The 9,068-nt window shown below is 39.0% G+C and overlaps 1 protein-coding gene across 2 annotated transcripts in view; it reads right to left on the bottom strand.

Moving 5' to 3' along the window:
- Positions 1–9,068, bottom strand: part of GATB (glutamyl-tRNA amidotransferase subunit B) — a 111,479-nt gene that overhangs the window by 86,516 nt on the left and 15,895 nt on the right. The window lies entirely within an intron of this gene.

Genomic DNA, 9,068 nt, shown 5'->3' with positions numbered 1-9,068 from the left:
TCTCTCTCTCTCTCTCTCTCTCTCTCTCTCTCTCTCTCTCTCTCTCTGTCTGTCTGTCTTTTCCCCCCACCTTACAGCCCCCCTGTCATCTCTTTCTCCTCTGTCTCTCCTCCCTCTCCCCTCTTTCAGGTATAACAATAATCAAAAAAGAAGAGACCATGGCTCCTCAGCTAGCTGATCCAGGGGAGATTTCAAGTCAAACAAGTAACCTGTTGAGCAATTCAATTAAGTGAACATTTATCATGCTCTTAATTTGTGACAGATACGAAGTGAAGTTCGGGGGATTCAAAGATAAAAATAAACAGTCCCTGCTCTCAAGAAGCTTGTATTCCATAGGAATATATCAGAACAATGAAACTCCTTGGACATGATAGATATGTGGCCCCTTCCTAAGAGGCAGGGTAGCAAAACAAAGCCAAAAAGTAAAAACTCCATTCTCCAAGCATATAGCATATGGAGGGTCAAGTGAGCACACTTCAATTCTGACCCGGTCCTTCAGGTCTGAGAAGGTCTCTTCCTGTGGTTAATAGCCGGATGAAGACTGCTAATATCCAAATATGAGGCAGGGGCAGGTAGCAGGTACAAAACCTATTTTTTAAGTGTTTTCTCCACTGATCCAATCTTAGGAATGGGGATAGTCATCAAACACAAGTTGGAAATTATACATATCCAAAAGGTTTCCTACCCTAAGTGGAAGAGATATGGTTCTGAGGCAAGCATAGAGGTTCCTGGAAAGCAATCCATCCCTGCCCCCTCCACCCCCCCCCCCAGTCCACTAGGGGCTCTGAAGCTCCAGAAGCAACTAGAGGACTTTCTGAGAGGCCCCTATTTGTGGATGAAATGCACCTCTTGGAATGGTGTACTTATGACATCTCCAGACATAGGGTGCTTTGGTACTGGCTCTCCATCCCAGGAACCCATCTGCCTTTGCAGAACAGATGCACATTTTAGAAGTTGAACTTGTCACATGTATAAAGGTGGGTAGAACAGGAGGAGATGTGCTTGTCAATAGCAGTCCTGAACCCTAAAGGTCTTGTGAAAATGGTCAACCTCTTCCCTGGGCCTATGAAATACTGCTCACAAAACTGTCATAACTCTCAACCCTGGGACTCTGGGTACCACACTGGAGGAAGAATGTGTAGGGGAGCAGGGACAGATGATGCAATATGAGAATTAGCTGAAGCAACTGGAGAAGCTAGCCTGGAAAAGACTTCAAGGGGAGATGAGAGCTTTTGTCTTGAAGCATCTAAAGAGCTGTCTTGGAGAAGGATTAGATTTATACCAAACTTGGAGTGACAAAATGGAGGGTAGAGCTGGGTGTAACTGGGTAGAAGCTGCAGAGAGGTTCACTGTATAGAGAAACTTCTTCCCATGAAGAGCTGTTCAGAAGTGGAATGGGCTGTCGGAGGATCTCCCTTCACTGGAGGTGAGATGTTAGGGTTCTGTGGTTAAGGAATTCCTGCACAGCTTTAAGACTCTTTGAGGTTCCTTCCAATTCTAAGATCTTGTTATTTTGCCAGCTGTCTCACTGTCACTTCTAAGTCCATTATTCTGGTCATGGTAGAAAGAGTGCAGAGGCAATGGCTTTCATGAAATGATGCACAGGGGCAGGTACTACCATTACCATTTTACTTTCCACTCTTCAAAATTTTAACTAATATCTTATTATTGTGTCAATACTTTGTGTCAAAACTGTGCCAAATTAAAGTGGGGTGGAATTCTACAGGAACATATAGTTAAAAATCGAGCTATAATAGTGACAATTACCCCTGGCTCATGTACTTCTTTTCTTGTGGATGAACTTTTAAGATGACTTAGTTTGTAAAACTTTATACATTCATGAGTAGTTGGAAGGGGATGGAGGCTCAAGTAGCTTTCTTTATGGTCCCTTGTTTGAACAAAACCCAGGGAAGGGAAGTGACTTGCCTAACTGAAAGGTGAGGCAGAAGCAGGACAAGGGCCCAGATTTCCTGGCCTTCCCACTGGTATGATATTGCCTTCTTCTGCCTCATCATCACATACATGGCTTTTTAACATGGTGCTTGTGTCATTTATGTTCCACTGACCCGCCTTTGGACCAACTCAGTTGCTTCACATAGGTTATTATTTTTTTCCTATTATTCAAATGCAGTAAAATAAGTAGGAAACTCTGTATCAGACATTCTAAAGGAATGGTGTTTTGTTCATCACTGGTTGGGGATGTACATATGTACATGTTATAATATTCATAAATTATTAATTTTCAAAGACAAACAGAAAAGAAGGCTACTGTATCCATACACACACACACATATGCTTTTCCCTCAATACATTTGACAGTTGGAGCTCCAGAGAGGTGGTATCCCAAGAACACTAGTCTTAGAAGTCAGAAAACCCAGGTTCAAGGTCCAGTATATGCCACTTACTTAAACACTTGCTGTGTTTAACATCAGGCAATCCTTTTTTTTTTTTTTTTGCATCACAAAAAGTGAGCTGATATGATTTGTACTACCTAATAGGGTTATAGTAAGGAAAGCACTATGAAATGTGAGCTATTAATCTTCTAAGCCAGGATGGTGGTGGCATTCAAGATCTGAATTTCAAAACAGCAATTTTAGCTGCCATCAGATTCGTGTCTCAAAAAGATGTGGCCTGAAGGTGAGTCCCTCAGGTGCCCCACACCACCACTTGCTGGTCTTCCGCATTTGATGCTAAATACAATCGATGCTAGGCTGTGACCAACCAAATTAGAGTCTTGAGACATCAGGAGTCCCCAGCCCCTATTTGGTTTGGAGATGCTATAAATGCTCCAAGAATTTTCTTTTAAATAACAAATGATGCCTTCAAATGATCTCAGAGTCACACACTTTGGCACTCGCTTCAGAACTGTAATAATACAGCTCTGTAGAAGGAAGTCTTTGATTCTGAAAACTTTAGTTTTGAATGCTACTTCTTTCTTGCTACATGAGCTTGGGTTAAAAATACTTAAAGCTCTCTAGGCTTCACTTTTATGACTTGTAAAATGGGGAAAATACTATTGGTCTTACCTACCTCTGTAAACTTAAAAACATTATCAAAATATGAATTATTGCTACTATTAATAACCCCCCCCACAAAGCCTTAGTTTCATGATTTTAAGTAGATCATTTTACCTTTAACAAATCTACACTTTTATTTAGTACCTATTATTGTGATTCTCCCCATACAATATATAAGAACTATAAAAAGTCCTGGAAAACTCAACTAGTAAGCTGGAATGGACCAGATCATTACCATATCAACTATTGCCCACAATCACCTGGACAAAAGGCTGAATCATAAGAATTAAGAGCAATATTTAAATGGATGCTAACACCCCAAATACTCATACTTTCTAATCTATGAGTGATAAAAAGCTTGCAAAATATAGGGACCTGGCTGAAGAGATCAAAACCACATGGGAAGAAGATGAGGCAAATTTCATTGCTGAAGTCCTATCTGCTCCTAGAACTGTACAAGGGTGCTTCCATAGTCTACAGAGGATATGCTCACACCCTGAAATCTTTATTCATCTACTACAAGCAGGTATTCTATTCAGAACATTAAATAATTAAAGAATCATAACAGGACAGTGACTTGTCCCAGGACTGTTTTTTAAATTGAACCTCACTGAAAAATATGATAAATGATTTTTCTGTAACAAGAACTAGTGGCCTTTATATATTTTATCTGTTTGTCCCATATTATATAAAAACACTGACTATAAAAGAACATCAACACAGCTACTTGTCCCAGGGTCAATCAGAATGAGGTAACAATAATAATAACAACCAACATTTACATAGTGTTTTAAAGTTCGCAAAGAACTCTACAGAGTTATCTCTTGGGAAATGATGGAAAACTCTATTAATTTAGACACTATCAATTCTGGAATTAGTGATAACATAATCTAGGCTGGACCAAAGTTTACCTTTACATGACCAAGCAAACAAAAGTCTGGTAACTGTGTACCCCCATGCACCAAAAATAGGCACAACAAGGTTGCACAGTGGATAGAGGACCAGGTCTAGGGTCAGGAAGCCTTGAGTTCAAATATGGCTTCAGATACATGCTAACTGTGAGAGCCTGGACAAATCACTTCACCCTGTTTGTCTCAGTTTTCTCATTTGTAAAATGAACTGGAGAAGGAAAATGGAAAACCCACTCCAGTATCCTTGTCAAGAAAACCCCAAATGGAGTCATGAAGAGTCAGAAGCAATTGAAATGAATGAACAACACAAGCAAAAATAGCATAAACAATATTATGGAAGATTTATTTTAACCTATTTAAGAAAATACACCATTCTTCAGGGATTCTAGCCATACTAAATGCTGGAATGAAAATAGACTTTACTAATTACAAATAAATGTTATTAATTCATTAAAGCAAGCCCCTAGGACCTCAACTGGGAAATATTTTATAATCTATTTGAAGATAATAAAACTGCATTTTTGTTTAAAAAAATAGTATTCTAAAGCTGAGACTTCACACTAATTCAATCTAGCCTTCCGAGGATTCATTGTACTTGTATTTAGAGCTTTGCAAAATAAGCACCAATTTTAAAATGGAGGACTTCTCATTGAAAACCTGGTTTGCAATTCCTCCACTGCACAAAAAATAAAAGGCTAAGGAGGTACTTCCCAAAAAGCATAAAAGGCAATTACTCTATGAAACTAATGTTAGATACTGACAACTCTGATGATTAGAATACAGCATGCTAAACACTTTAATTTATGGAGAGATAGTAATTAAGATTTATTAAGTAAAGATATGGCAGTAAAACAGGCCTTTGTCTTACTGCTAACCGTAAATTTGTCTCAAAGCATGAACTCCCCCTGATTCACATTTGTAGTAAAATTACGATACATATAAATTTTACTTCTGGTAAATCAAATTATTTTCTCCACTCCAAAACCCTCTTCCCAACTCTCCTTGAACCCTCTGCTCTCATCCAAAACAGAATACAAATATTATGGAGCTATAAAAATCCAAAAAATTTTAGCTGCCTAGTTGGGATGGAAGGAGTTCATTTTGAATACAGCTTTATGGCCCAAAGTTATTAATTTTACTCAACTACATATATATTTGAACATAGCAATGCCAAAATATTCAGAGAGAGAAAGTAACAGGTCTGTTTTCTACTCTTTATAAATTATACTTTAACCTAAATATTCCCATTCAAAAGAGGAAAGAGTAGGGTCTAACTACAGGTGTGTATAACCCTAGAAAAGCACACTGAAGGTAACTAATATTATTCACAGACCTCCAAATGTCTGTGAAGACTTTTGCTGAGTACAAATATTTTTTTCCAACCAAAGAAGAATAAATGGTACATTTTCCCTAAATTTCAAAAATGAAGGAAGCATGGCACATTGCTTAAGATAATGGATTTGGAGTCAGGACAAGCTGAGATAGACTCCCACCTTTGACATTTACCACTAACAGAGCCTTGGTATCCTCTGTTATAAAACCTGGGAAAATAGTATCTATATCCTCATTTCACAGTGCTGTTTTAAGACTAGTGAAATAATACATTTAAAATGCTTTATGAACCTTAAAGTGCTATCATCATCATCATCGTCATCGTCATCATCATTCCAAATACTTAATTTAGATGAGTGTTTAATTCTTAGACTATCTAGGGAACAAAGGAATCTTAGGAGAGTGGGTGTTAATTCTAAATAGAAAAAGAAGCCTAGTTAGTAGAAATATAATAGATGTTGAAATTACATATTGTTTCAGTGCTATAATATTTTCCCCTTAGATGGCAAGCCCCTCTCCTTGCAATGATTAGTATGCTATCTCCCAAGGATCAAGCAGCATATTTCTTAATGACTCAGGAAGCTTGGACTACTTCATTTTCTGTTCCTCAGTGAAACAAATTTTCCCTAGGTAATGTTCTTGTCTGTTTTCCTTATGGCTGGAGAAATCTCCCATAATTGGGTGAAAAAAAAGGAGTCTAACAAGCAAAACAATCATAAACCAACTAAGTGGGCCAATTTTCACCCCCACCCAATAGGATACCTTATTTTATCCCCATGCAACTTCTAATCTGGGCAGAAAATGACCTTTAAAATTAAGTGTAAAGTTTCTGGAATAAAGATGTGTAAAAGGCATGGGGAATAGGAGGGAAAAAAGCAAAAGAAGGCAAAAGAAAAACAAAGTTCCTTTCGGAAAAAAAATTTGGAAAGAGGCAGTCATTAATACAGATATGGATGGCCTGCTTGCCTCCCTTTCCCTGGCTCCCAGGCATCACAAAGCACTGAGCCAATATGTTTGCTTTTCTTACATACACTGACATCTGAGAAACTAGAATACAGAAAGCTGTCTTATTAGGTAGGGACCTATATTTGGAACAGTCAAATCATGATATGCCCTGGCTTCCAATGCAGTGGACTACACTCTGTACCTGGGCAGATTAGATGGCCTCACAAACGGTTTCATGCTATTAAAATACACATGGTGCTTATAGACGCACATTGATTTCATGTGTGAAAAGCTTCTCTCACTAATGACCTTGCAGCGTTCTTCCTATTTGTTTATAGGGTAGATTGTTTGTTATTAAGTTGACAGCTCAGTCTATCACTAAGAACCTAGACTAAATAGGAAGCTGAGCATTTATGGACTCTTTCTCTAGGCTCTGTATATCAATAGCACTGCAGAAAGCGAACTGGGCTGGTTGTTAGAAGGCTCGAATTCTGTCACTAACTAATTGGGGAGCTTGGACAAACTGCTTCAACTCTCTGGGCCTGTTTACTCATCTATAAAATGTGGGGATTGGGCTAGAAGACCCTTAAAGTATTTTCCAGCGCCAATGAGTTGTGATTTGACTCTGGTCTGAAGTGACAAAATGTCGGCATAGAATGCTGGCTCGTTCCGTGTTTGCTGTTGGTGGCGGTGGCAGAATGGAGGAGGGGCTAATGGTTGTAAATTCAGGGGAAAGAAAATCCCAGTGAGTTCCACCATTCTAGGCTATGTTTCCTAGGAAGGAGAGGAAAAGGAACCCCTTATTTTAATAGGCCATGAGGAAAGGGTTTTGCAGAGAGGGCAGCTGGCTAGGATTATCTTTCCTTGTATGTATCCAATAGCAACTGAGTATTTTGCTGGAAGGCCCATGAGAACCATGAAAGCAATGAGGCAAGGTCAAGCTTGTGCTCAGTGAAAACCTTCAATTCACCCCTATGTGTGCTCTTTTTTTCATAAGAGTAGCTAACTGTAAGGAAAGTTGGAACTTCCTTAAGTGAAAGCCTAATTGGGCAAATTCAACTTTGAAAAACCAAACCAAAAGAAACCCCAATCTCAGAAACTGGTTATATCATCTAAGAAGACTACTCCCATTTAAACCTTACGCACATGCACTTAATGATATTATTTCATTGACTTTTACTTTATTTATTTGAAAAAGAATTATATTGTTTATTTATGTTATTTTATTTATTTGAAAAAGAATTATATTGCTTATTTATGTTATTTTACTGACTTTAAAATCAGCTATCTGCCATGAACCCCATTGACAAAAAAGCACCTCTCTGAACTCAGAAGATAGCTTAGGTCAAATCATCATATCTCTAATTGCAGAGTGAAATATGGAGAACTGCTTATTCTAACCTCAGAAGGGAACACGGGTGTCCTCCAGGGTTTGCATCTATCTATATTAAAGTACATCATGAACAAAACAGAAAAAAAGAGAATGATTTTCCCTCCAAAACCAAATAATTTTCCTTAACAGAAAAGGAGCTATTTTTCCAGCTTGGATGACCTTTGAGTCACCCAGAAAGGTTTATGCTTCCATTGATCCATCCAGTCCATCTCCGAATGGTCTTGAAACTGTTCTTCCTGCTTTGTGTTTCCTGAAGGACACCGATAAATTAAAACTGTAACCTAATTAATTGACAAATCTATTTGCTTAAGAGACAATCATGTCTCTATGCCTTCTGAGTTAGAACAGGAGTGTTGATTGAAGAATTACTGCTTCCCTCTCAACCACTGACCACTCTAAGAGTATTTGTATTTGTCCTCCAATGGTTCAAAGTTTAGAACATGAGTATCCTAATTGAAGAATTAAATCTCTGCATGGAGGGTGAAATGGAGGAGACAAAGCAATAAGGCAGTTGAGACAGCTGACAGTGATAAGCAAACAAAGGTTATGGGTAACTACAGGCATCTTAAATGTTTACAAGCAGCCATAAAGAAAGGATTCGCTGTTATGTTTTGTTTGAAATGAACAATTAACAATGTTGCAGACGGGGACACAGTCTGGATCTATAAGTTCAGGCCTGGGAATCAGACAATCTTCCTATCATTTCCTAAATTTGCCCCTGACTTTCCTATGGCCTTGGACAATTTAGGAGTCTCTCAGCTTTCCTCTTCTGCTGTGGTTCTGTCTTTTCAAGTCATGTCTGACTCTTTGGGACTTGATTTGGGGTTTTCTTGGCAAAGATACTTGTTCTTAGCAAACCAAAAGTGGTTTGCCATTCCCTTTTCCAATTCATTTTACAGATGAGAAAACTGAGGCAAACAGGGTGAAGTGATTTTACTCAGTGCCACACAAAGGGTCTGAGGCCAGATTTGACTGAGGAACAAGAGTCTTCCTGATGTCAGTCCGATGCTCTATGCACTGCCCCACCCAGCTTCTTTTGTTAATTAGGCCTAATGGTCCTAACCTTCCTCCCAACAAAATGTTACTGATGTGAATCAAAAGAAAGAGTGATGGATCTGGAGTGAAGACAGTTCCAATCCTACTTCTTCTCCTCTCAGGTAGGGAGACTTTGGGCTAGTTATTTTTACTCTCCACTAAAATGAAAAAGTTGGTCTAGATCCCTGCAAGGGCCCTTCTTGCTCTAGCTCTTGTTTTGTTGTCTCCATAGGAAGCTTTTTCTTTCAATAATTGAGGGATCTGATTGTGTGGGCCTGGGGAGAGCCCACGGCTGCCCCTCTCCTACCTCCCGGTGCCTCAGTACAAGATGAATGGCTGGGCCTAAAAATCTTCCCACCTTGTGGTCAGTCCTCTGCTTGCGAGCTCTTCCTTGCTCCAGGGAGGTTCACAGGAAGCTGCATCTAGCAGGAGACA

This window comes from Gracilinanus agilis, chromosome 6, assembly GCF_016433145.1.
Source record: "Gracilinanus agilis isolate LMUSP501 chromosome 6, AgileGrace, whole genome shotgun sequence".
NCBI lineage: Eukaryota > Metazoa > Chordata > Mammalia > Didelphimorphia > Didelphidae > Gracilinanus > Gracilinanus agilis.
This window is presented reverse-complemented; position numbering and strand designations above follow the sequence as displayed.